This window comes from Erpetoichthys calabaricus, chromosome 12 (genome assembly GCF_900747795.2).
Source record: "Erpetoichthys calabaricus chromosome 12, fErpCal1.3, whole genome shotgun sequence".
Lineage (NCBI taxonomy): Eukaryota > Metazoa > Chordata > Cladistia > Polypteriformes > Polypteridae > Erpetoichthys > Erpetoichthys calabaricus.
In genome coordinates, this window is record NC_041405.2 from 93304372 (window position 1) to 93322816 (window position 18445).

Genomic DNA, 18445 nt, shown 5'->3' on the forward strand with positions numbered 1-18445 from the left:
TGGGTCAAATTGCAAGCACCGATTGTCCTGTCTTTGAGAATGTGGAACGAAAAACCTCGCGATCAGGGAAAGAACGAATAGGATTTGCGTCCAGGATGCTACGTTTGGAAGTAGTTCGATCCTTCAACGCCACTCTGATACAAATCACCGCTTAAAAATGACTTGTCTATCGCTCAAAGCATTACCTGAGAGGACGCCGTACTTAGGTTGGCGCCCTGCCCGGGATTGGTTCCCTGCCTTGCGCCCTGTGTTGGCTGGGATTGGCTCCAGCAGACCCCCGTGACCCTGTGTTCGGATTCAGCGGGTTGGAAAATGGATGGATGGATGGATGGATGCCGTACTTAGGTTTAAGACAAAAACAACGGAGTGATTGGTACCAGCAGCCTACATTCTGGATTATGGTTCTCATATCTGAAAAGTCAGTCTGGGCTTCGCATTTCGGACGAAATCATCCGCTGATAGCACAAATGTAATGCGGCTAGTACTACGGAGGCCGCGCCTAAAATAAAAAGTTGCAGGTTGTATTGTGCTGCCCTGCGCAGACTGAACCTTTGTTAGTAGAACATGATGATACGAGCTGCGCAGACTGAAAGATGCTCTAGATGAGGGCCAGTCGGGTTTGTGCTGCACGCACCGAAACGGAAGCTGATGTGCAGAAAGTGTTCGGGCTGCGCTGCGCGGACGAGCCACGGAGCAGATATCACAAGTCGGGCTGCGCTGCGCAGTTCTGGCGGCGGCTGCCCGTTTCTTCGAGCTTTAAGGACTCCGACTCTGTCTTTCTACATTCCATGACTGCCGGAAAACGTCGCCTCACATTGTTTTTTTGGTGGGGTTGGGGGTGTACTCAAAGTAAACTCCTTCGGTATGCTTCTCGTGATATGACAATAAAGTGCCTTTGGGTCCCATTTAACATGATGCTGTGTTGATGATGGACTGTTGCTCTGGTAGGGGGCCTCCTTAAGCGCGGTTCTGATGTCACGGCAGTACTGGAAATGCTCCCTCCCAAGCCCTCCCTTCAGTCTACTGTACCGGAGCTCTGTCTTTTAAAAATGTTCATTTTTTATGTGAGCAGGTCTGTTCGCACTTTCCTTCATTTGTTTCATACATCTTGAGGATTCCCCCACCCTACCTGCTTGTCCCTTTACAGAGAAAGACGAAAAAGAAAGAAAACGAAATTCACCGGACAGGTCTATGAGAAAAACAAACGGACCTAAGGTAAGAACAATGAGGGTGGCTTCTTTTTGCACGAGACTCTGCAGTGTATTATATACATATGTCAACTGCTATAGAAAAAAAAAAAAGATTTTGGGGACACATTAAAAAGGGACAAGCGATTGAGCTGATAAGCATCAGGACGTAAACGGTTGTTTTACGAAGTGTCTGTTTAGCAGAAGAAAACCTGTCCGCTCCTGTCACATCAGATGTCAAGCGTTACAAGTGACAGCTTTTATTTACAGCGCAGTCCGAAATGTCTAATTAATACGATGAGAGGCTCTCTCTCGATGTGGACATGCTGTTTCGAAATGGAAATGATAATACGGTATGGCTTATTTTTAACTGCGTTGGTGCCGCTTCGTGAATTAACTTGGTAGCAAGCGATCTGGAGAGAAAAATAAAAAAAATACATTGTAGGTATATGAAATGCTAAACGTACCATATTGTTGAATATTGTCTCCTATTGTATGGCTTGATTTAATGAGGGAGATTGTTGCTGGAGGGACCGCTAAAGATTTGTATCTGGTGGACAGTTCGTCAACTTAAGCGACTATGTGCACTGAGCTGTATCCATGTGGCGCCCACCCCGTAGTGCAGTGCACATAAAGACACCCCCAAGTCTTTAATTTAAAGTAAAGCAGTCCTTAAAAAAATAAGTGGCCAGTTGAGACAGAAATTAATTTAGATACATAAAGAACAGCGAGACACGTGAATGAGGTAGACGGCGATTAATATGGCCAAGGGTAGGACTGAAAGTTGATTTTACTATTGTTAATTCAGAGGATATAGAGCAGGCTAATCTATCTATCTATCTATCTATCTATCTATCTATCTATCTATCTATCTGTCTGTCTGTCTGTCTGTCTGTCTGTCTGTCTGTCTGTCTGTCTGTCTGTCTGTCTGTCTAAGCTTATTAGAGACAGCTATAGAGATATATGTCTGTGTATTCGTTTTTTTGTCTTTAAGTATTATAATTCAGTGTTTTAATGGTGTTTATATTCTTGGAAGTGATTTAGCGACTACTATAGAAAGAGTACACTTCTACGTAGTTGGATTTTTCCATCTCCTAAGCTGTCAGTACTGAACGGCAGCTTGAAGATTCTTTAAAGTCACCGTTATGAGGCAGTCTTTGATCCTTTATAAACCTTTGACAGCTCTTTTACTGGGGCTGACAGCTCAGTTCAGAGTGTGAACAGAAGTTGTGAAACGGATAAAAATCAGTCTATTCTACTAGATATGTGCTTCCAAGTGCAATAAAATTGTTGTGCACCTTTAAAGTTGTTAATGTTTATTGAATTGTCTTCTTAATTTTGCTGCCATCTCGGGAAAGATTTTAAATGATTTTGTATTGATGCTTTATGTATCTGTTTTTGAATTTAAAACAGCTAAAGTGTAACATTCTTTTTGACTTCATCTAAAAAAAACCTTAGTCCTTAAGGGAAAAGCCAACTGGTAATGGGAAGCATTGCAAGGGTATCTAGGGGATTTAAAATAATCCGAAAGGAAACATAAATGGATGAATAAGCAACATATTTTCATTGGATTATACGTTATACCTGACCTAAAAGCATGCTTATTGAGATATTACATGGTGCATTATTGGTTAGTGGCTGCCTCATTGCTTCAAGGGATTGAGTTTGAATTCCAGCTTGGTGACTGCCTGAGTGAAGTATGAATGTCCCTCCATGAGTTTTCTTATTCCGTAAATGTGTTTTAGGTTTAAGGGTGACCCAGTGTTGACCTGGTGTGGGTTTGTGCCTGTCTTGTGTGCAGTTTAATGCTGTTAGTTCCTTGTGATCTCATGATAGACAATTGCACAATATAACAATAACACAGAGACAAAATATTTTCACTTTTGTGAAATCACTTTACAACTGAAGTCACTTATATTGTTTTATTTGCCATTTCATATGTTGTATTAGCTGTCTTCCAGGAAAACTTGTTGCATGTTAAAATGTCAAATCCATTTTTGAACCATTTCACAGCAAAATCATTGAAATACCAGTGAAAAGAAGAGGGTGAATATTAAAAAGGTGTAGCTATACAAATCTAAAGGAAGAGGACATGTTACAAATACACTGCTACTTTTAAATAAGCACTGCATCCCGAAAGGGACACCTGCATTTTGTTTTTTTTTATTTTAATATAACCATACAGAGGAAAGTGGTCATTCAGGAGGGTCTGCGATCTGCTCAGAATCGTGTAGGATCTGACCTGCCTTCAGCTGTAGACATGTACACCAGGTGCTACCATAGCAGAGATGTCGCCATAGTAAAGGATTTCATCTGTAATGCACACAAACAGTTGTTACCTCCACAGTATGATTGACAATATCAAAGGCTCAGAAAATTGTTAAATCCTTCAGTAATACATGCCTTGAATATCAAAATTTCTCAATTGATGGACTGCTTTCCTTTATGAATGATGAACATTATAATGCACTTTGCAATATGCTGTACATTGCTCAGTCGTATACTGTATGATTGCACTGCTTTTATTCACATTTGTCATTTATTTTTCCTGTTGGTCAAGTTGGTACTGGAAGAAGATACACAAATAAAAATAAATTTTTTTTTTTACAAACAGAAAATTAAACATTGAAAACAAAACACAGCATGTTGGCATGTAACATAACATTCTTCAATCTACTTAATCCAGTTTAGGGTTGAAGGGAGCGAGATCTTATAGTGGCAGCACTGTGTGCAAGGCGATCATAGGTGATCACATACAGTATATTGTATATACAAGATTTACCAGGTAACACAACTAATGAGACAGTGAGCCTCAGTTATAGTGATACTCAGAAGTACTAAGTAGCTAAGTACGTTTCTGTTCAGTATACAGTATATCCTAATTGGTTAACATCTGTGCTTGCTGTACTTCCAGGTCGGCTTAAAGTGGAGAAGGACAAACTGATTGTAATAGCCTTTACCTCACTACTAGCATATACACTTAATCTTGCTTAATTGGAAGAACCCCAACCCTCCTTTTTTAAGTCAGTGGGTAACTGATGTTCCATATTATTTGAAACTGGAAAAAAATCAAATTCTCACCTATGTTCAGAACTTTTTAATAATATATCAGGTTTCAATTAATAAAATTTTAGAATTAGCATTCATATTGGGGTGTGGGCATTTACCTCCTCTATTTCCCTAACTAAATTTGCCCATGCACTTGGCTCTCCTCTCTTTCTCTCGGGTGGGGACTGAATTCTGTTTTGGTAGGTTATTTCTTTTTTTTTTTCCTGCTTTCTTTTTTAACTTTGATTTTTTTTCCTCTTTTAACTATGAAATTGTTTTTGTATAAGTTTGATTTGATTTTATGTAATTATTTTCAAATAAAAGAAATAAAAGAAAGAAATAAAAATCAAAAAAGGAAAATCCAAAAATGCAACCAATTTTTATCACATATATTGTAAGTTGCCTTGAACAAAAGCATCAGTCAAATAATAAGTAATAATAATATTATTAGGTCAGTGGAGCTTCTTACTCTTGAACATGCAGTGCACAATTGTTCATGAGTAAAACATTCCTGCATTAGAATAATTCCAGCTTTTCCTAGTGACTTAACTTTTGTTGATGGTTGTTGCACAGCATGGTTTTTCAGGCATTTATTCTTTTGAAAGTTAAACGGGTATTCGGTAGAGGATATGGGAGCATAGTGCGTTGCTGCCCTCACTGTATGACAAACCACCTCAGGATCGCAAATTAGGACCTGAGCACAGCCATGCAATATGTGACTCCTCACATTTGAGCATATTATCATTATTAAATATTTACAGTTTTCATTTGTTTACGTTGTTTACTTAAGTACAATTTTTTTTTCAAGTTTTTTATCAGTTGCTTGTGGTCCACCCACCTTATGCTGATGTGCATGTGTATGGAAAGCAGTCCTTGAAGCAGATATATCTGTTCATAAGGGCCAGTACCCTGTGTGTTGCACTGATGTTTTAACATAAAGAGTGAGGATCAGCTGCATTCAAGCGCCAGTATCTAAGACCGATGCAGTGGTATTGCTAAAGTTAAGCACCACAGTTAAAGAACTTGGGGGTGTTTTGGGGGGTTCTTCCTTGGGGTTTGCAGCACTGTGATTGAAGAGTGGGTTGTGGGTAGGTCTCTTTTAGTTTTCAGCACCACGATGCAGGTGCTGGAGGTCAACGGAGTGGAATGTGTAACCAAGATAAGAGCCAGTATGCCAGTAGTCAACAGCACAAAACAGCGCTTGCTTGCCATTGAGCACTGCATCTTCCTTGAGCTTTCACTTTTTATTTCACAACATGGTTATGTCTCTTTTTTACTGTCCAGGACACCACCCAGTCTTGAGTCATCCATCCACCCTATTGGTTAGTGGTGGTATTCGCATAGCTTGTCAATTGCTTGTTCTCCGTCCTTCATTTACATAAAGCACGCTCTCAGAGCAAAGCATGTACATTTGTATAATAATAATAAGTGCTGACAGACAAAAAATTGCACTTTGGCTAATTTTCAATTTTTTTTATGACATCCCCAAATTTCAATCAAATCTGTTAAGGCATTTTTGAGATTTTGAGGTATTTAGTTTTTCTATTGTAGGGAAGTTTTAAAAATATTGATATATTGAAATGGTGTTTTTGTTTATAAGTGATTGTGTGTGTATGTGTGTGTGTAAGATATATATATATATATAATATGTATGTATACAAGTGCTTATATATATATATATAATATATATCTGTATATGTATGTATGTATGTATGTATGTGTATATATATATATATATATATATAGTGAAGCCCACGGCACAAACAGCCGCCCCAACCTGACACAAACAGGCAGGACACAGGTTCACCACACAACATACACGTTTATTCTTCTCCTCCTGTATACAATCAATGGCAACAATGCTCGCACAGTCCTTCCACCTCCAGTCCTCTACACAGGCTTTGTCCTTCTTCCTCCTGACTCTGGTACTGGCGACTGGCCCCTTTTTATAGGACTCCAGGTGTCCAACGACCTCTTTCTGGCAACAGTTCCTGGTGTGGCAGATGTGCTGCCAAACAGGGCCCAGAAACGTCCAGGTGCCCCCTGGCAGTGGCTATGGGCCCCAACAGGGTTGAGCTTCCATGCTTCAAGCCCATGGCCCTGCTGTAAGCCAAGGGGGCTGCATTTTATCGGTCCAAAGAAGAGAGTGCCCTGTAAAAGATATCTCCACTGGCCCTCCTATATATATAAAACTACAATTAAAATGGTTCCAATATTCTATAGTTATATGAGTATTTGAGTATATTAATTATGGTTGTATACATATCTAGTGTGTAGATCTACTTAAACCAAAAAACACTATTGCTAATTAAAATCCCAATGTAGATAACTTTTATACAGTACATATAATATTTATCTAAATATAGTATTTCCAATTAAAAACAAAATGCAGATAATTTTAATATATTACAATATATAGTAAATAGATCTAATTATATATAAGATACACTATTTCAAATTAAAAGGAGAGATACTTGGACATATACCATTGTGTTTGTGTTTTATTGAAATTTTTATTGTTTAATTTGAACTATATTACATTTGTAAAATAACCACTGTTGTGGACTGACAACCCATCAAAAGAAACAACAACAACATCAACATTTATTTATATAGCACATTTTCATACAAAAAGTAGCTCAAAGTGCTTTACATAATGAAGAAAAGAAAAATAAAAGACAAAATAAGAAATTAAAATAAGGCAACATTAGTTAACATAGAAAAGGAGTAAGGTCCGATGGCCAGGGTTGACAGAAAAAAAAAAAAAAAAAAACTCCAGAAAGCTGGAGAAAAAAATAAAGTCTGTAGGGGTTCCAGGCCACGAGACTGCCCAGTCCCCTCTGGGCATTCTACCTAACATAAATGAAATAGTCCTCTTTGTAGTTAGGGTTCTCACGGAGTCACTTGATGCTGATGGTCATACAGACTTCTGGCTTTTAATCCATCCATCATTTTTGGAACATCATGGTGCTTTGAGTAGATGGTGGTGGCGCAAGCCACCACCAAAAGGACACCGGAAAAGGAAACAGAAGAGAGAATAGGGGTCTAGAAAGATTCCTGCCATGCTTCTGTTCTTGCCAGGGTAAGCTCCTTTCTCTGTAGCACTGCATTAGATTGATCATGTTCGAGAATGGTAAATTTGTGAATATCTACAATGGGAAATGTGCTCAAATACAGTAAATGTGCATTTTTAATAGAAATAGAGTATATGTAAAGCATAAGTGTGAGGCAGTGTCAGTGTGTGGCCATAAAAAGAAAAAGAATTGGATCCTGAGCAGTTTAAAAATATATACTGCACATATGATAAAATACAAGTGTTGCCAAATGGTGATAATTATTAGTCTTGTTAAGTGCATTTATAATTATAACAACCTAGACGAGAAAATGAGAAGGAGAATATTAATGGGGAAGTAAATTGGTCTAGACTGCTGTGATACTTTCATGAAATTCTGTTCACCCTTACTTCCATTCAGATGTTCTGACTTACTGTTAGTGTGCGTCATGTCTGTGGGAAAAATGATCTGTTCTAATGAATGTGCGCTTGCAGGTATAACAAGTATTATGTTTTGAATTGCACTTGGAAATAGAAGTTTTGTCAATGCACCATCATGCTTGTTAAGCTAGACTTTATCAAACCTGTGCTTAGATCATCTAGCTTCTAAGATTTAGGCTTGCTGCATTATGAAAAGATGTACTTCCCTGAAGTGATTGGCTTAAGGGTCTTTTACTTTAAAATCCAGATGGGTTGAACCATTAAATGAAGATGAGAAGGGACAGGCTGTCACTCTGAGCCTCAAGGAGTCTGCAGACTAAGGTAAAAAACAAAGAAACAAAATTACCTTCACTGAAAGAAATCCAGCAAATGCAGCAGACTCTACTAAGCTTGTTTAATGTTGAACAATTTATTTCTACTGAAAACATTAAAGGTAACCTAACCGGATTTTCTCTTAGTTCGGCAGCGCCTGTATTGCATTGCAGGGAGGTTAACAATTTTTAAAATGAGATTAGAAGAATGAAATGTTGAGGCACATTAAATCTTGCATGCTCTTTCTATGTTCGTGTGCATTGTGCAAAATGAGTTTGCTTCTTGTATTTTTTGATGAGCGCATGTCCTTTTCTCTTATTTGATGTGTGACCACCGTGGTGGAATTAAGTCATGCAGTTTCAGCTGCGATGACACACACTGTGGGTCCCATGTCAGACATATTTTTATGATATGCGACAGGGCACTTGCTTCCTCTTCTTTAACATCCCACAGTGCGCTTGCCAACTCACTTAATTATTCTAAGGAAGTAATAGCTAATTACGGGTGCCCATAATGATGTAAAGTTGCATGCTTTGAGAAAGCCTGCGGTGTGGTGCTGCATGCATGTTGTAGTCAAATCATAAATAGTAAATGCTTTCTGAATTTTGAAAACTACATTGTGCAGAATACCTAATTTATTGATATGTTAAGCAGTGCTCTAATAAATGTGCAGAAAAGATTAAACATTTAAGTTTAAGTGAAAAATAATTTCTGTAATCCTATTTTGCAATTTTGAAAACCACACAGAACAATACTTTCAATGGAAACTGCTACTGAAGTAAAGGACTACATGGTCAAATGCTTGAGCTTCAAAAAAATTAGTATCACTTAAAAAATGAAATTTATACAACCTATGGGTGTTAGATAGTCTGGCATTGTGACAAGGGTAGTGGACTGTCTCTTCCATATTGGGTGACTCTGAGCCAATTGACAAGCTGCCTGAGCATGAATTGTAAAAAATACATGGAAATAATTGTAGAGTATCTTGTTCTTAAAGGTCAGTCAGTCAGTCAGTCAGTCTCCTAACACAGGGTCACGGGGATCTGCTGGAGCCAATCACAGCCAGCACAGGTGCAAAGCAGGAACAAACCCCGGGCAGGGTGCCAGCCCACCACAGGGCACACACACACACACCAAGCACAATTTAGGATTGCCAATGCACCTAACCTGCATGTCTTTGGACTGTGGGAAGAAACCGGAGCACCCGGAGGAAATCCACGCAAACACAGGAAGAACTGTTCTTAAAAGTTCTACTTCTAAATATATAAAAACTGATTAATCATTTGCTGTTTCTGACTTACACCTGATGTGGACAGGATTTATTGTGGCACTCTGTGAATTATAATAAGAAGTTTTAAAAAATGAATCAGTGGCTAATTAGCTATTGCAGAGAATATTTTATACAAAAGATCATACAAGCTGTTATATAGCACCATTCCTAATCTATGCCTCGTTACAACCTGACAGAGAGGTACATTTTTTGAATCAGTCACATGTAATAAAATAAACACTACTCATCCATTTGTTGAACTTGTGTAATTCAAATATAGAATCATAGGGCGAGAGACCCATTAAATGCAAAGGTAAAAGAAGATAATCAAGGAGATGGAAGACTGTTGACCCATTTTAGCTCACCCAGTGTTGGCATAAACCTGTTAGTTGTGATAGCGTTACCACAAAAACCAATGAGAGACGACAAAAATAGTGATGCAGCCTGGATAATGTGGAGTGAGGGGTTCCGATTTTAAAAATTTTAGATTTTTCAGTTATTAATGCTGTATTTAACAGGGAAGAAATTTAAAGGGAAATGTTCCTGCTGTTCAACACAGATACATGTTTTTCAGGGCCACCTTAGCGTCCTAGATATTGGGACACATGGACATTACATTAATATACATTTACGTTTATTTGCATAGCAGATGATTTTATCCAAAGTGACTTACAAAAGAGGTCCACATAATCAAGTCACATCAGTCTAAGTGCCTGCTTGTGAACAAGTGCCACAGGACAAAGTTACAAACCCCACAAGTGAAGAGCCAGTTACAAAAATGTGAATTTTCCCTTGGGATTAATAAAGTATCTATCTATCTATCTATCTATCTATCTATCTATCTATCTATCTATCTATCTATCTATCTATCTATCTATCTATCTATCTATCTACAATTCCTAGGTTACAAAAACCTGACAGCTAATACTGTAAGTGAGACAGTCAGAGTTTAGGGGAGCCACAGTGACTACAGGCTGCCTCTTAGTCTCTCCCTCCTGTTAAGTGAAATCCTCATTTAATTAGACATCTTATTATTATCCTGCAATATAAGAAATCACCAGTGGTGTGGGTTTTATATTTTGGAAATATTCAAAAATAATGCTTATTGCTGTCTTTCGTTGTACATTACATAAACCTCTTTTTGTAGCTTTATTTCAACTGAAATTCTTATTAGGAACTTATTAACTTATGTCTACACCACTAAAAACTCACAAACTGCAAATGGTCTGGGCTAAGATGCTTCTGTATCCATGTGTAACAGTGCTAACCACTGAGCCAGTATCCGGTATATCACAAAGTATAACTTCATGCAAGCAAAGAACGGACAGATTAAGTGATTTGGTTATCAGCACAAGGCAGGGACTAGCTCTGGATTAGGACTCGGTCCATTGCAGGGCACATGTACACACATATCCACACTGGCTCTTATTGAGCCACTTTAGAGTTGTCAAGTAACCTAGCATGGGGTAGGCTAGCTACACCCTCTAATCATGTCACTGGAGAGTGTAGATGTGCGCACGCAAGTAAGAATTTCAGTGTACTCTGTCTATATACAGTATGGGACAATAATGACCCCATACACCTATGTGTATTTTAAGGGTGTGGGAAGAAAACCCAGTGGGAGACTGGGGAGCCTTCAGATGCCACTCAGTTTTAAATGCTGTATACATCAGGAAATGCAAGACATGCAACACTGCAGTTTGTGTTAGACAGTGTACACGTTTTCCTGGGTTTTTACTCTCACCTTTCCCACGTATGGTCAGTAACAGAGTGATTGGTAAAGTGCACTATTAAATGTGGACTTATTCTCATAAGTCTCAACATGCTGTCTGCTTTCATTCTGCTCCTTCATTTAAAGCATTTCCACTAGCAGTGGAGCTGATGTCTTGAGCACTTGGACTTGTGTGCAGATGCTTTTTGTTTTTACTTAAAGTCTATTTCCAAAGCTACAGTATGTGTGATACATTTACAGCCCTTAAATATGTAGGATTAGTTTCTGCTTTATCACAGTACTGTTGGAGAACCTTACTTTTTTGGAATTTTAAACCTAGTCTACAGATTTTCACATGAACACACACCATGTTCTCTTGTCATTTTCTTTCTAACTGAATAGTAAATAAAGCTTAAACAAACACTTCCACATTTCCACTACACCATACTATATAAACAGATTAATTGAGCATTGAATAAATGGCTATGTCTGGTGTATTTTTGCAATAGATATTTTTGTAATCTGTTATTAAATGTAAAAGAAGTTAAAACCAATAACATATTGACCATAGAACTGATTCCTGTAATCGACATTATAAATTTCTTGCACAGTATTGCTGGGTAGGAGTTTCTTGAGGACTTAACATGATCCCCTGTGGTAATGAGTTTGGTTTCCAGCTACAGCCCATGGACTGAAGTCTAGTCATAAGCTGAAACTGACCTTGAGTTTTGTGAACATGCCCAGCAATCCTCTCATGTCCCGTGCAGTTCTTGTTCTGTAGCCATCTGCCCTGTGCAGGATGGAATGTTTCTGTCATGGCAAAGTGATGGAAAATGGTTTGAGTTTTATTAAGTTGTTAGTTGCTTTCTCAAGTTTAATGACCTAACTTAACATTTTTAAACCCATCCATCCATCCATTATCCAACCCGCTATATCATAACTACAGGGTCACGGGGGTCTGCTGGAGCCAATCCCAGCCAACACAGGGCGCAACGCAGGAAACAAACCCTGGGCAGGGCGCCAGCTCACCGCAGGGCACACACACCCACACATCAAGCACACACTAGGGACAATTTAGAATAGCCAATGCACCTAACCTGCATGTCTTTGGACTGTGGGAGGAAACAGGAGCACCCGGAGGAAACCCACGCAGACACGTGGAGAACATGCAAACTCCACGCAGGAAGGACCCGGGAAGCGAACCCAGGTCTCCTTACTGCGAGGCAGCAGTGCTACCCACTGCGCCACCGTGCCACCCCATTTTTAAACCCCCCTATTCTATTCAAGTTGGTGGAGGCTCTGAAGCCTATCCCTGCAGTATCAGTCAGAAGGCAGGAGCCAACCCTGAGTAGGACGCCAGTGCATCATAATAATAATAATACATTTTATTTATATAGCGCCTTTCCCATGCTCAAGGCACTTACAGAATATAATAAAGAACAACAGCGTATACAGTATATAGCCTTGTACAAACCAGATAAATAAATAAAGAAGATTAAGACAGTGAATTCTGAAGAATCCTATGCATCCAATCTCATATGGGGACAATTTGCAATTGCCTGTTAAACTAAAACATACATATATGGGAGAATACAGGAGGAAGATCCACACTGACACTAAAGAAAGTGAATACTCCACAGAGGCAATGAACTAGTACTGGATCTGAACCCAAAACACTGGATTAGTGATCTAGTGGTGCTAATCTCTGTGACAGCTTTTCTGAAGTTTAATACACTAAGAATATCCCAAGTATTTCCAAAATTAATTAAATGTAAATAATTATCAAAATATTAATAGATTTATACATATTGAAACAAGGGAAAATACATATCTTGAAAATATTGCACAGATGCTGCATGAAACAAGAATGGTTGTATTCACATTATTAACTAAGCATGTTAAGACTTTTTGTTACTCATAAAAGATACCCTTGTTACAGATGACTAGATCTGTTTTACTGAGCTAATCAATGTTTTCTGCCAGCTTTTATTTCAGAAGTAGCTGGATTCAGACTTCAGCTACGCTGACTTGCGGTTTGCCAGTACCAGTGCATTCTTCTCCTGTTTAATATGTATGCTAAGAGGTATAACTGCTGGGCTGCCAGCAGTGAGTGACTTGAAGGTGGTGCTTTGCTGCATGCTTGATGTGCAGCCTTGAAGCTCAATAGCTTGATGTCATTATACACATTAATAAAGAATTTAGGTTCTTCTAAAAGCATTTAAGGTTTGACTTTGAATGGACCATCTTTAAAGGGTATCTAAGGTGACGGCTGGGAGTGTGGCGTGAGCACACAAGGAAATTACCTTTTTGTCGTCTCGTAAGAAATGAAGAATGAGAGTCTGTCGGGTTTTTCTGCCTGAGAGATTTTAGATATGCCTATTTGTGATGCCAAGGCTGGGAAATGATGGTCCAGGTTATATTGTACTGCACATTGCCAGTTACAGTTTCTCTGCTGTGAAATACTTTAAACTGTACTTTGTTTTGGACAGGCTCTTGACTTACTGTGTTTTCTTTTCACCTCATTAGGTGAAGTTACATTTATAAAGGTTAACTACGTTACTACATTACCTTACACTTTGAGGGTTTAGTTAGCAGTGTGCACTTGCTTGGTGTGGCTGAGGTTTCAGTCGTTAAATTAACCTGGACATGGTTTAGGTTGATGTTGTTGAAGTCAACAGTGTGCCTTGGTCCAGTGTTGCTCTTTACACTGCACTAAGTGTGGCTTTGGTCACCAGCTTGTGCTGGGCAAGGGTTTTCACCAATAAGCAAAGGGTGGGTCTCTTCACCCAAGTGGTCTTATTGGGGATTTTTCTTTAACCTGCATTTAACCGGAGCACAGATTTAGAGACTTTAAAAATAAACAGGAGAGAGTGAGCCAAATCAAGGTCAAACCTTCAGGCAGAAGAGCGACAAGCTGGGAATCAAACTAAGGAATCAAAATTCAAATTGAAGTTGAAATATTCAAGCAAAATGCCATCTGAGATGACTCCTTATTATGCCATCTGTGTTTATTGTACATGTCATTTTTGGTGGATTTCTGACTGTTTTTACATATTTTTATTATTCAGATGGTGACTTTATTTTAATACCATTTTGGGAATAGTTGCATAGTTGCTGCCATTTTGGTCAAGTGTAGCAGACGCCATATGATGCACCTTGTCATCATTTAAGATGACAGTGCACAGTAGCTTGTTATTCTAGTGTCACATTAATTTTCAAGAAAGTAAAATTTTTGAAGAATTAGAAAATTATGGGCAAAGAAATGGTAGAGGTGTGAGAACTTTTTTGTCATGTTATTGTTGACTTTTGCTTAGAGTTTGTGCTTTGAAAATCAGTTTAGTTAGACTTTTGGTTCTCAGATCCTAGCTTTTTTTTGACTACTATTTTGCCAATCCCTTTTTGTTTCCTGTATCCTTATATTGCTTATGCTCTTAAAACCCATCCACAGCAACAATTATTGTGTGGATGTTTACTGCACTCTGTTGGCTTTCTTTCCTCTAACTACTGTCAAACAAAAACCAAACTGCATGTGATTATTTACAGAGAAAACTAGAATATGGAGTCCAGTAGTAGAAGTAGATGGGAAGTCATCTGACTGGCAACTGTCCTCAGTAAGCCAATGGCTACATTCACAAAGGCAAATGCCCAGAATGGAAAGTGAGGACATTACAGGCAAAACTATAAAAATATTGAAAAGACAAAAGTGGCATGTGCAAAAATCAAATCGCCAAGTAGTACCATTATTATCACATGTGGAAAAAAAATCTTATTTGTATGTCTTTCAAACATGTAGCATGCCACCACTCACTGGCACCATGATAAACAAGAATATTCAAATACCTGTACATAACACCATTTTATATAATAGAAAACACAAATCAGTGTTTGTGATGTACTCCTAACCCCTGTTGCCATACTGTATTTTAACTGTTGCTCTCAGTATCTGAAGCCTTGTGGAAAAATCCTGAGTTAAAATTAAGTATAAAAACAAACTACTGTAGTTAGAGAAATTTTTCAAGGTTTTCTAATTTTCCAGAATGCAGTAAGATGGAATCATGACAGGTTTTAGTCACTGATCTGCAATAAGTTTGCTCATTACCCAATACTGTCTCAGGTTTAAATTAGGTGTGGTTAGTGATGAAGAAAACAGGCAAACTTTGATTTGCCTACAGCTTTGTGAAACTGACACTGACATTTGTTTTGCATGTGATTTTGCAATTATGAAATGCACAACTCACTAAAAGGTTTCTTGGGGGAGTTTAAAGTTTTTTTGGTTGGTTGTAGAATGCATAGATACTGACCATTAAAGCCACATTCACTCTTTGGTATTTACCTGTGTTCATTTCTGTAGCTATGTACTTCATGTGATCTATCGCACACCAGTAAAATCATTTTTATTTATGCCTATATCAACAAAAAGCACAGTGATTTTTTAAAGATGTGGAATGCTGCATATTTCCACACAAAAACACACCAGAATGCACCATTGAGCCCATCACTTAGTTGTCTCCACTGGAGAGCTCACTACGCAGGAAGCCTATATCTCACAGAACACCCTTACCTATACCAACCTTTCCTGTTTCTTGATTCCTACAGAAGCAGTCGAGGGTAAGAAATGTACAAGTACAGTGGAGCCTAAAATTTCTTTTCTGTTTCAGACATCCTTTTAGGATTTTGGTTGCTGAGATTGTTCTCAGAATTGGCAAAGTGGGTATCACACTACCAGAACATGTCTGGCACTTCAATAGAATGTCTAAATGCGACAGGAAATGAGTCCAGTGATTTTTTTTCAGTTTTATTGTGAATGCAATTTTGCACAAATTATTTTGCTCCTCACTATGTGTGTTTGATGTGACCATTTGGACTGATTGAGAGTGACCACTTTAATCTAGTCTGTGCTGTGCTTTTATCCTCTAATACAAGTTGGGCAAGGTTTTACTCCTTACCTCATACTGAGCTTTGCACTGTATGTTGTGTACCAAATCATAAGTTAACTTCAAAGCAGCCATCTTGATCTACTCTGACACAGTGGCAGTGGGTAAAACGAAAATGGCATCTTGTATTCATTTTAGCTGGAGACTTACTTGATGGCAACATGAATACGTACCTATAAAGTTTGAATTGCCAAAAGCTCAATTCTGAGTCCAGCTATTATGGTGAACTAACATTGTGGTCTTGAGTGAGCTGCATTTACTCTACTTATGAACGTCTAGGATGTGAACCATGCAGCACCACAATAGTAGCTTTACAATAAAAATTGGCGTCTTGACTTCAGTTTGTTTCTAGTGCTTTAAGCGACCAAACAAGGCTTGGATTACAATCTCAGAAAATAATGTCACCACATTTTATGGTTTCTAATCCTCTAGAGTTAGATTATGAGAATCCTTGTTTGGGGTCCCAGGTTAACATGAAGGCTCACAAGAATGATGGTGATGAGACCCCCACACTCCTCCGGGCTGGTCTTTTAAGCATTAGGGAACAGCAAGATGACACATACAGTATATTGACTTTCATAACTTCATTCACTGTGAAAGGTGCGCTGTAAAATAAAGATTCAATACAGTGCCATGGTTGATACCTAAGAAGGGATCAACTTTCAGAGCATGGTGGCTAAATCCTTGTCCTGACATTTGGAGTGTTTTCTACTGCCTGTATTTGTGGTCTAGCTGAAGTCTGCTTTTTAGAACTTGTGGATGAATTTGCCCTTTATATTAGCTAACAGGCTCTCTCAGTCTCACGTTGAGGCCTTTGTGACAAGCACAAAAAAATCTGATGAGACTAAAAGCAAAAGGCAAGGGATTGCCGAATGGAAAGTATTTTTCTATACTTTATTATTATCTTATTTATATCATTTAGTTACAAAATCTTTAAACTTGTAAATCAAGTGATTAATTTGTATCTTTATATTTCATATTGCTTTGTGTTTTATTCTAACTGTGTTATATCTGTAAAGGCGTACAGTGGTCTGAACCTATATAGGGTGAAGAGTGCCTTTGTAGTAGGAGTGGCACTCTAACACCTTGAATTGCAAAGGGAGTGACACATCAGTGGTGCCTCACATCTCTAGGGATCTCTGTTGATTGTGAAATTTTCATCTTGTCCCCGTGTTAACTTAATTGTCCATAAATTGGTCCTATATGTGCCCTATGATAAAGTGATGAACCATCCAGGGTTGGTTCACAGTTTATGCTTTTGCTGCTGGGTTAGGCCCTGAGTTCTTGTTACCTCTGTAATAAGCTAAGTGGCTGACAGAAAGATCAATGCACAGATTGATTTGTGGCAGAGTGGTTGGTGCGGTTTCACAGCTTTAAGAGCTTGGACTTGGGTTCAAATTATAGACCAGTAACTGACCATAGAGAATATTCCTGTTTTTTCTGTGTTCCATTTTATTTCTCATTTTTCAACAATTCTACGTTATTCCTACTTCCCAGATTTGTGCATTCTATGCTAACTGATGTCTGTCAGTGTTAATAAGTATGCATGTTTACGTGGCATCCCATTCAGGATTAATTCTTGTGCCAAGACATGGTTTAGATTCCTCTGGCTTTGTATTGGGTTTAGTGGGTTAAGAAAATAGATGACTGGATTAATTACATTAGTTATGAAATAGTGTGTAGTGATGATGCCTCAGAGTTGAGAATCCATCCATCCATCCATCCATCCATCCTCTTCCACTTATCCGAGGTCGGGTCGCGGGGGCAGCAGCTTGAACAGAGATGCCCAGACTTCCCTCTCCCCGGCCACTTCTTCTAGCTCTTCCGGGAGAATCCCGAGGCGTTCCCAGGCCAGCCAGGAGACATAGTCCCTCCAGTGTGTCCTGGGTTTTCCCCGGGGCCTCCTCCCGGTTGGACGTGCCCGGAACACCTCACCAGGGAGGCGTCCAGGAGGCATCCTGATCAGATGCCCGAGCCACCTCATCTGACTCCTCTCGATGCGGAGGAGCAGCGGCTCTACTCTGAGCCCCTCCCGGATGACTGAGCTTCTCACCCTATCTTTAAGGGAGAGCCCAGACACCCTGCGGAGGAAACTCATTTCAGCCGCTTGTATTTGCGATCTCGTTCTTTCGGTCACTACCCATAGCTCATGACCATAGGTCAGGGTAGGAACATAGATCGACCGGTAAATTGAGAGCTTCGCCTTATGACTCAGCTCCTTTTTCACCACGACAGACCGATGCAGAGCCCGCATCACTGCGGACGCCGCACCGATCCGCCTGTCGATCTCACGCTCCATTCTTCCCTCACTCGTGAACAAGACCCCGAGATACTTGAACTCCTCCACTTGAGGCAGGATCTCGCTCCCAACCCTGAGAGGGCACTCCACCCTTTTCCGGCTGAGGACCATGGTCTCGGATTTGGAGGTGCTGATTCCCATCCCAGCCGCTTCACACTCATCAGCGAACCGATCCAGAGAGAGCTGACGAT

At 39.2% G+C, this 18445-nt stretch overlaps 1 protein-coding gene across 1 annotated transcript in view; it reads left to right on the forward strand.

The window, feature by feature from the left end:
• Positions 1-640: 640 nt before the first annotated feature.
• Positions 641-18445, forward strand: part of drp2 (dystrophin related protein 2) — a 481386-nt gene continuing 463581 nt past the window's right edge. The window contains exon 1 of the mRNA XM_051935078.1: positions 641-1215. The gene's annotated coding sequence lies outside the window, so the exon portion shown is untranslated. The remainder of the gene's footprint in view (positions 1216-18445) is intronic.